The sequence below is a fragment of the Nyctereutes procyonoides genome, unplaced genomic scaffold (genome assembly GCF_905146905.1).
Source record: "Nyctereutes procyonoides isolate TBG_1078 unplaced genomic scaffold, NYPRO_anot_genome, whole genome shotgun sequence".
NCBI lineage: Eukaryota > Metazoa > Chordata > Mammalia > Carnivora > Canidae > Nyctereutes > Nyctereutes procyonoides.
The window spans coordinates 18424243-18435088 of NW_026575136.1; positions in this window are offsets into that span (position 1 = coordinate 18424243).

A 10846-nucleotide genomic window follows, 5' to 3' on the forward strand; every position below is an offset into this window, starting at 1 on the left:
CTCCAGATATTCCATTCTTATAGAATCGATAGCAGAATAAGGGGATGCATATGCACTGGACAATATATTGCCATAAATACTGAAAGATTAATTTGGGCGTGTAATCTGCTAAGAGAAAGGCACATATTAATACAAGTTTGTTAACTTTTGGGGGCAAGCAGAGAACTACTCAGTAAGCTATTTCTTTCAGCAATGCATCACAGGTGACAAGACAGGCGGGGTTTTAAAGGTCATCTAGATCTTCCTGTCTTTCTCAATTCCTAATCATTCCATCTAGAGAGAAAAAAAAATGTGTTGAAGATTGCCAAAAACCTGGAGAAATTGGAACCCTTGTGCATGACTAGTGGGAATGTAAACTAATGCAACCACTGTGGAAAACAGCATGGTGGTTCCTCAAAAAATTAGACACATTACCATATGATCCAGCAAATCCATATTCAAAAAATTGAAAGCAGACACTCGAACTGATATCTGGATACCTGTATTCATAGCAGCGTGCTTCGCAATACCCAAATGATGAGAGCAATCCAAGGGTGCTCACTACATGAACGAATAAACAAAATGTGATATACGCATACAGCGCAATACCATTCACCCTTAAAAGGAGGGACATTTTGACACATGCTACAACATGATTGAAACTTGAAGACTTTATGCCAATGGAATTAAGACTGTCAGGAAAGAACAAATAGTGTGTAATTCCATTTATATGAGGTACATACAGTAGTCAAAGTCAAAGACAGAATGGTGGCTGCCATTGGTTAGGAAAATAGGGGAATGGGGAAAAAATTACTTAATTGTTATAGAAATTTCAGTTTTGGAAGATGAAAAAAGTTCTAGGGATAGATAGTGGTGATGGTTGCACAACATGAATGTATCTAATGCTACAGAACTGTGCACTTAACAATGGCTAAAAAGGTAACTTTTACGTTATGTATATTTTAGCACAATTTTTTAAAATCTCCAAATAAGGATCTCCCAGAGCCATCTTCTATAAATGGTGCTATTTGTTTTTTTGAGTCCTGAAATACACATATGTTAACACCAAAATGTTAAAGGAGATTGATATGCAAGAAATAGAAGCAACATATTTACCAAGGTCTATTTTCTCTCACATATTTTACATTACCATATTCAACTGATGTAACCGTATCTTTCAAAAGAATATTGTGCCACCATAGAAGACTCTCACAGATGATTATTTCTGTGGAAAACTGGTTCCCTGAAGAAAAATAAAATGGATTTACTGGTGTCTGGCCTAGAGAGCAGAAGGCTAAGAGATTAATTACTCTCTCCATTGTAAATATTTTTATAGAAGAGATTTTCGGAGTGGTCAAAGAATGAAATTCTCTCCATCTTAAAAACCCTGAGATGCTATCATTAGATACATGGTACACTGTATTAATAAGCATGCAGGTGAGTTTAACAGTCTGAAGGAATGTGGGAAGTCAGAGAGGTCCACCCAGAACCAAAATCCAGAAAGGTTGACATTATCTCTCTTTCATGAATATTTTCTTCATTGATCACTTGCTTGTTCCATTTATTCTGATGTGTTTTAAAGGTGCACCTGCAATTCTTAAAAATTCTTGCTGATGTCCATCCTATCATTACACTGCCTCATTTCTTTCATGCTTTACTCCTTTCCTAAAATTATTCGCAGCCTCTCAGTCACATTCACGTGCCGCTTCTATGTTTGTAGAACTAAATCTGTCTTTTCTTCCTCTAATAATGATTTTAATTCTGCAATTGCTTTTTTTAGTTTCCTTATGACTTTTCCTTTTCTTACCCATCTCCTTTATTTCATTTTGTATCTTTTTATCCCACCCCATTCTTTCTTCATTATATTCCAATTCTGTTTCACAGAGCTGATATTTCTTTATACACTCAAAAAACGCTAGTTTTCTTTGAAAGAATCTTGTGAAAGAATCATCCTATAAGCCTGTTATGTCTTATTATTTCAGCCTATTCTATTCTTATCTTTATTTTAGATTTAAGTAGTTTTTCTATTTATTTACTCTGAGATGAAGGAAAATCCATTCAGGTCAATATGTGTCAACCCTCTGTGCATGCGAATTCCTTGTGGCCCCATTTTATGACCCCTTGTGTCCTCTGAGACCTCTTCCTGAGGCACACAGAGTCAGCCGGTTGTCCTCCACAGGTCCCAGCAAAGCTGCCACCATCTCACTGGCTTTCATCTAGTGTTTTCCCTTTCATCTCCTTGGCTCTTAGTTGCCAACTGAAGTACATGAAAATGAGCAAAACTCAGGAAGAAATAGATGTCCCATCTCTTCCCGACCTCAGCCTCTATGTGGAATGTTGTAGACATGAGAAATGTACCCAAGCTCATTTGTTCCTCTCTTATCCTTTCTGCCCAGTCCTGTTCTGGCAATTTGTAGTAACAGATGAATGTAGTAGAGAGAGAGAGAGAGAGAGAGAGAGAGAGATCAGAGAGAGGAATAAATAGCTGCTGTGTGCCTGATGCCTTCTGAGGCAGCAACAGTGATACTGGCCTAGATAGCTGGTTGGTATAAACTTTTAAACTTTTCACTTGAAAAGTGATCGTTTTGCAGGATCGTTTTGCAGGAGACCACTGGCAACAGTCTATTACATTTTCTCAACATTTTATTGGCCTTATTGTCAGTGAAAAAAGAAAGAAAGAGAAAGAAAGAAAGAAGAAAGAAGAAGAAAGAAAGAAAGAAAGAAAGAAAGAAAGAAGAAGAAGAAAGAAAGAAGAAAGAAAGAAAGAAAAAGAAAGAAAAAGAAAGAAAGAAAGAAAGAAAGAAAGAAAGAAAGAAAGAAAGAAAAGGAAGGAAAGAGAAAGAAGAAGAAAAGAAAGAAAGAAAGAAAGAAAGAAAGAAAGAAAGAAAGAAAGAAAGAAAGAAAGAAAGAAGAAACTTTCTGGATTCTGCAGAGAAGTCCTGCTTTTCAGTAATAATTTCTTCTTCCTTTTCTCCCTCTTCCTCTTTCTTCAAATAATCTATTTTCTGAGTCCATAGGTATAATAATGGGAAAGTGGGATTGACCGTTGGGGGCCATTATAATTGTTGAACCCTAGGTATTTTTTTAAAATGCCTAAGTTCTATCCTACTTTCTATTTACCCAAGTCTAAGCTTAACCTATATTTTATTTACTGATTTCTTATTTCTGTGTTGCTACATTATTTTTTCTTTCATCAGTGACTAATCTCTCTCCTTCACCTTAACTTTAGAAACTCATAATTTGATACAATAAATACTAAGCAATTATTCCTGAGATAATCCAAATGTTCTCATTAGCAGTTCAAAAGATTTCTCGAAATAAATAACCGAAGTAATTTTTCCCAGATTCCTTTCGGGTTTTAATTAACATTCTTCTTTATAAATTAATGACAGTCCTTTAATTTCCCTGTCTTTGCTAATATCTATTCTGACTCTTCATGCAAGTTTGACAAAGTACCCTTTAGTAGAACAATTTTTCACCTTCTTAATATTTCTTTAAGATTTAATTCTTATACTATTCTTTGAATCTGTGGTAGATTCTCTCAGCTACTTTTCTTTTTATTCAGCTGAGTACTGTTCTTGGTGTAGAACTCTCTTAGCAATGGTGGTATTCTAATTTTGTAAATGTGACTCCTGATTTGTCATGGGTTATTCCTATTTCTTCCCTCAGTCAGATGTTTCAAAAAACTATCATATTTACTTCATAGGGATATTATAGGGTTAAATTTAAATTAGGCAATGTAAATAAAGTTCATAGTATAATTTCTAGTACTTGACAAAAGTACTTCTGTTCCCTCTGTCTTTGCACTCAATCTTTCCCTTTAACATTTATGAATATTTTCATATGTTTTAAAAAATATAGATGGGAATTTAGCAAATTTGTGGTTTGGGAGTAGTTCTAATTTTTTAGGTATTATTTATAGCATGCACGTAGATGTTGAAGACAGTTTTTGAAAGGATGGTACTATTATAAAATATAGCTTTCCTTTTGTTAATATATGCATCCAGGATTTGTTTAGTTTCTTTTTTTACATGAAAGACATAGTACTAAGGGGACCAATTAACAAAGGATAAATTCATGCATCTTGTGTATTTGTATACTAACAGACAAGAAAAAAGTGTGTGTGTCTCTCTCTATGTATGTGTGTATGTGTGTGTGTATAATATATATATATATATATATATATATATATATGATTCAGATGAGATGGTGTAGATAGGCAAAGACAAAATTCCATCAGACTTCAGAGCATCAAACTAAGGTTGATAGAAGCCTCATAGGTAAGGTGGTATGTGGGAATAGCTTTAAATAATAAATAAGACTAAAATCTTCAGAGATTGAAAAGGGCTATTCAGAGTAAAGTAACATGAGCAAAAAGATACAAAGGGAAGAATTTATGGGACAAAAAATAGAACTAATAAGTATCTCAGAAGGTTTTTTTTTTTTAAAGTAAAAAAACTGTGGAAAAAGCAGGAAATAAATTTGCAAATTCAATAGAAACTATGTAATTATGTAATTATGTAATCAAATTATGTAATGGCTATCTATGGTATTTAACTTAATTCCGTAACTAATAAGGAAACATTTAAAATGGAAGTTTTCGTTTTTCATTCACAAATGTCTGTTGAATATTTACTATATACAAATGAGTGAAATGGTGCTGGAAAAACAGCAATGGCCAGTATGAATATGACTGCTGCCCTTATGGAGTTTATAATTTACATGTGAGGACAAAAAAAAACAGTTGCAATCATTGTAAGGAGTGCCATAAACTAAAATTATTATGTAAAATATCGTATCTTTAAGAATTATCCACAATTATTGATGCGGAATGGAGACACTTATTCTAGATAGAGAAAGACTTCTTCATGGAGGTAACATTTAAGTTGAAACCACAGAATATCATCCATGTGAATATTAGGAACATAGAACGTTCCAGAAGGAGGGGATAACTGAGCAAAGGCCCAGATTGGGAAAAGATCTTGGCTTATCCAAAGACTGGACAGATGGTTAGTGCAGTTGCATTTCATTGAGCAGGAAGAAAAATAGAATGAAGAGATTAAGGATTCAGAACTGGACCAGATAATACCACACACTGCAGGGCTTGCTATCGAGTTTAGATTCCAAGGGAAATAGTAGCCAATTGAAGGCACAAAGAAGAGAGGTAAAATCTGATTTATTTGTCTCAAGATAAAAAACAAAACAAAACAAAACCATGCACACTCCCTCAGATGTGCAGGATGATGTAGCACTCTTTATCGTCTCCAATTGCTCTGTGCTGCTCATGTTTCCAATTCTTACTGGGTAGTGAGATAAAGTTCAATCTTGACAATGAAAGGAGTCTGTTATATCGTTTTTTATTTAAAGAAGCTTCTTTCTATTTAATTAAGTCCTTTTGGAGAGAGTGACTAAATTCAAAGTTCTAACTCTCTGCCACAGCTCTGTTTCTCTTCCTAAAGTTCCCTACTCTTGCCAGTCCTTCTCAAGATGGCTCCTGGGGAAGCAGCTATGTTTTCATGTTGTGCTTGACCAAATAAGGATCCTCCCCGCTTCCAGCGAGTGATCTTTTATCCCATCTTATTTCTTGGAACTCCGTTGGCCTTTATTGCCAAGGTTTGCAATGGGAGACACTGAGAATCTTTCCTTTCAGCTCAGTAGAATTCCATGATTCCCCTCACTGATTTGGCCCAACCTAAGCTCTTTTTTGGTACTATTCAATCTCTGAGTCTCATCTTTGTCTTCCATCAGGCCCCCAACTAGGCTATCTGCTATATAACCTCTATTTAAAAGTCGCTTCTCCATTGCCCTTGATAATCCTAAAGTAGACTCAACTCTCAACTTAGTTATCTCCCAAATCCCCCCCCCCCCCCGAAAGCACACTGAAATACCTGGGTTCCTTAATTGTCAAAAATCAGTGGTACTGCCAGTGCTCTTTCTGCCTAGCACAACAAGGCAGAAAGTTTTCTTCTAGCAAAATGAGCTTTTTGGGATGGCTCTTTCCAAGAATGCTACAGGCCACAACAAATAAGAGTCTTCTGGTTTTGGCCTCACTTCTTTCTTGCCTAGATTTTTCTATGATCCTTTCTTCCTTGCCCCAGGGTTTTACCTCATAGACATGTGCTAGAATCTTAGATATAAACTATTAATATTTTCATTTCTCTTTGTACATCCATGCCTGCTGATATGCCATGTCTTGTCTAATAGAAACTTTCTGCTTACTTTTCAAGTCTGGTGAAAATTCTCCTTTACATCATATCTTGGAAATCTTCACTATTTGTGTATTATATTAGTATCTTCATTTCCTATGAACCATTGAAACATTTGGTCAATGGTTATGAAGCCACAAGGCATCAAGATTTACAGTGAATAGAAATTGTATTAATTTAATATTTATAAAAATAATATATCGGGTGTGTGTTTGTGTGTGTGTATGTGCATTAAAAATCAATGTGGCTATTGTGTAGAGAATTAATTCCAAGTAGCAAAAAAAAAAAAAAAAAGGCTGCAGGAAAAGTTAGATGGTTGATTCAATTGGGATGAAGAGATAGAAACGGAGTAGGGTACATTTGAACTGTGCTTTGGTGGGACAAACAAGCACATATGCAAAAGGACAGAATGGGGCGGGTTTCCGATTTACACTTTTAAGTTGGCAGTAACTTGTTCTCTGATCCAGTAAACTGGAAGAGAAACAGTTTTGGTATGGTATAAACTGGGAAATAAAAGTATTATTTTTAAAGAGCCTGTGTGATATCCAAGAGGAGACATCAAAATGTAGAGGAATATTTGAATCTGGGAACACATAAGAAAAATCGGGTCTGGAGATATAAATACAGAAGTTTACAACATATGAATGCATCTAAAGCCATAGGAATATCCATTGCAGAGAGGAAGTTGGGCCTAACCTGAGCCCTGTGTGAATCAAGAATATAGATAATGGGTAAAGAAAGAGCAACCAGGTAAGCAGGTTCATGAAGGGTGGTCAATGAAAGGCTGAAATGGAGAAAAAAAAAAAGAGTTTTCTATTAGAGGAAAATAATAGAAAAAAAATTGGTACAAGAAGAAAGAAAAAGCATTGGGAACAGAGGAAGGGTTCAGCTCAGCTGTATTAATAAGTTGGTGGGATGCTGGGTAAGACAAAGATTAAATAGTGTGTATTAAATTTGTCAACATGAAGATCACACAGAGGGTAACCAGGCCCCCTAGTTTGCCTGGGATAACCCCAGTTTACGTACCATGCTCTCATGTAGTTTCTAGAATAGTAGTAAACATAATCTAGTATCTACTTTCACTTTCAAAATGTCCTCATTTGGATGGTGGTCTACATAGTCATGCTAGCTATTGGTGACTAAAGCAAGAGCAGTTTCAGTGAAGGGGTGGTAGTGGAAGTAAGATTATAATGGATCATAAGTGGAATGGGAACTCATGAAGTAAATATAACACATGTACAATAACTGTGAAGGAGTTATATTACGAAGGACAGTAGGAAAATGGGAAGTAATTGGATGGGTAACTGGATCTCAGGTGCTTTCAAAAATGAACTGCAAAATCACAAAGAGTCTTCTAGAAAATTGAGCAATTTCCAAATCAAATTCATTTGAGTCATAAATTTTCAGAGAGAATAGCAGTATGATTTAAGAAAAAGGCCTTCAGGCTATGGACAATAATTAAACACTCCAGAGAGTGTGGCATGACAGTGATGTTTGCCATGGTTAAGAGCAGGACTCTTTAGAACCAAAGGCAAAAGGATTTGCAATAGCTTTATTCAAGAGGACAGACTGTAATAAGCTGATATTATGATGACAGACCCTAATATACCAGATCCTAACACCTACAACCTGAAATGTTTACCTTGAATGGAATGGAAAAGGGGTCCCTGTCAATGTGGTTAAGTTAAAGATTTTGAGATGGGGAGACTGTCTTGGGTTATTTGGATGGGCTTCAAATGCAATCACAAGTGTCCTTAGAACGGAACCACAGAATTTTGACACAGACATAGAAGAGGAGGAAGCGATGTGACCACAGAGGCAGAAATGACAGCAATGTAGCCAACATACCAGGGAATGTTGGCAGCCACTAGAAGCTCTAAGAGGTAGGAGAATGGATTTTCCCCTAGAGGCTTCAGAGAGAACGAACGTATCCCAGCTGACACCTTGATTTCAATCTCAATTCCAGACTCCACCTTACAGAACTATGAGTAAATACACCTCTGTTGTTTTAAGTCACTAAATTTGTGGCTACAGAAGCTACAGGAAACCAATATGTCAGGACTGAGTAAAGCTCAGTTCACACAAGACCATGGAATCTAAAATGCTGAATCCGAAGAGATTAAAGGAGATATCTTGGTGGAGACCAGGAGATGGAGTCTAGAGTTTCACTGTTACTGCACAGACAGGTTGGGTTCAAGTGTATAAAGGTATGGCATAAATAAAGGTCCTTGGCTATTATCCAGTTCAGCTCAGGTCTAGCCACTGGAAGGATGAATCCGGAATGATACAGATCCCAGTCAAAAGCAGTAAGCTTAGGGTTGTTGGCCACTGGGCTTTGAACAGATGTCTAATTTCTCTGAGTTCGAGTTTGCCTATTTGTTTTCTTTTTATTTTTACTATATCACAAGGATGATAATATCTGGCTTGTCTCACAGATTTCTTATGTGCATCACATCAGATGCCATATATAAAAAAAAACATTTGATTTTCAGAAAGTACTATTTTGTAGTTTACAAAGTTCCAGTGGTGTTCATTATCAGTACTTGTATCCAGCCAACTATGACTACTCACCCTTCAAGATCTAAAATATAAATGAGTGGAAGGCATCTATAGGAGATTTTACCAGAAATTCCATATCCGCTTAGGATCCAAGGCCTTCCTCGAGGTTTCTGTGAACTTCCAGAGGGGTTCAGTGGGAAGCATCAGCTCAGGTTCTTATTGGGGTGCAACCAGATTCTGTTGGCTATCTTGTTGACTCAACCATTTCCTCATTAAAAACAAAACAAAGCAAAAACAGAAGTATAAGTAGCAGACTTTACTTATGATTGGGTTGAAGACAAGAACAGAAAGGATAGAAGTGGGTTTTACATTAGTTGCAGCAATGAAACATTCCAATGTGGAAATATTCTCCAGCCATCTTCTCAGAAGGTAGGTATCACCAACCCAGAAACCATGCAGTCCCTTGTCCTTCTACATCTCCCAGACTCCTCTCTTTCCTTTCCCTTCTTTGTCTATTTTGTTCTGTTTTAGTCCTTTCTTCTAGGAGCAGAAATACAAATTCCTCCCGTTCTTTCCTTCAGAAAATTATCACTGACTTTTGCTGTTCAGCCTATTGCTGACAGAGCTTTAGACTCTTGCCTCCTAATCCAAGCAGTTAATTAAGGTTCTTCTCCCCAAAGACCATTTCCTCTATAGAAGGAATTCTGTAGCCAGCTGTTAGGGCTCACCCTGCTATATGGTAAAATAAAATGAAAACTTTACCCAAGTTTTCTCACATTTATTTATCTAAGCACAAGGGAAGACTTCTAGGCCAGACTTCACAACGAGAAAGAGTATTTCTTCCAGGCCAGACTTCAGAATGAGAAACAATATTTCTTCTTCCTCTGGATCATCCTGTGTCAAACTGAGACCCTCTTTGAACCTGAAGTTATGAAAGGTGATTCCTTTTAGACTAACTTTTTGCCCTTCTCAAAATGTATTTTGTAGACCAAAGGCCAGGCCTGTTCCTACTGCTCGTGGATATCAAACTGATAAACCGAATGAATGAATTTCATTAAGTTTGTTGTTTTATCAACAGTGGAAAATAAAGTACCATGTAAAGTCAAGACCCAAGTATTTTTTAAAATAACACAATTCATATATTCATCAATGTTGGGTATAACTCATTATTCAGTTCTACCTGATTTATATTCAATAGTGAAGGTATGATTCCAGTCTCCTCAATTTGAGCTGTTTCCCAATGTTTCAAGAGAGTTTGACTTATGCTGGTAATCAATTCAATAATATAATAAACATATAATGAAATTAAATACCTGATATAAACAACACGCTATGTTACAAACCTTGTATACCTTATCTCGTTTACTATGCAAAACACTTGGATGTGTGAAACACTATTATTGCCACTTTATTGGTGAGAAAATTGAAACAAGGTAATTATTGTATCTTGCCATTAGTCACCTATTTAGTGAGAAGCTGAGTCCTAAACCCACTCCTGTCCTGTGCTTTTTATCACCAAATTGAATAACATTCAATGGCTAGTTCTAAGAAATTCCTTAAGAGTCTTTCACAAACTTTAGTGATTATAAGATCCACCTTGAACTCTTGTTAAGATAGTAAATCCTAGGCCCCTGTTGTAGAGATACTGATTCAATTGGTCTGGGATGGGTCTGAGAATCTGTAACTTTAACAAGCTCCCTGGTTGATTTCTATTCTCCCATCATATATCAGTAAGAACTCTGTCTACTGCTCTCAAAAGAAAATCCAATATGAACTCCTAACTTACATTTTTAAAAAGAAAATATATTGACTTAGATATCTGAACAGCTTAGGGTGGACTAACTTCAGACACATCTTTATTGTCAGATTGCACCAAGAGTTCCAGAATTGATTCTCTTTGGCCCTGGCTGTAGATCATAGGTCCATCCCTGAACTCAGCAGTGTGATCAAGTGGCTGGAATTGGCTATTTTCTTAATTCTGTTCATTCACATCTTGCTTGAAACCCAGAAGTGATGTCAATTGTCTTAAAGTCCATGGAGTGAGAAGAGGGGAGAGGGGGATACAATGGGTCATTATCAGAAGGAACGAGAAGTGGATGCTAGGTGGCAAAACAGATATGCACTAAGCTTCCCTAGGTAAAATTAAAAGTTCCTAAGAATAC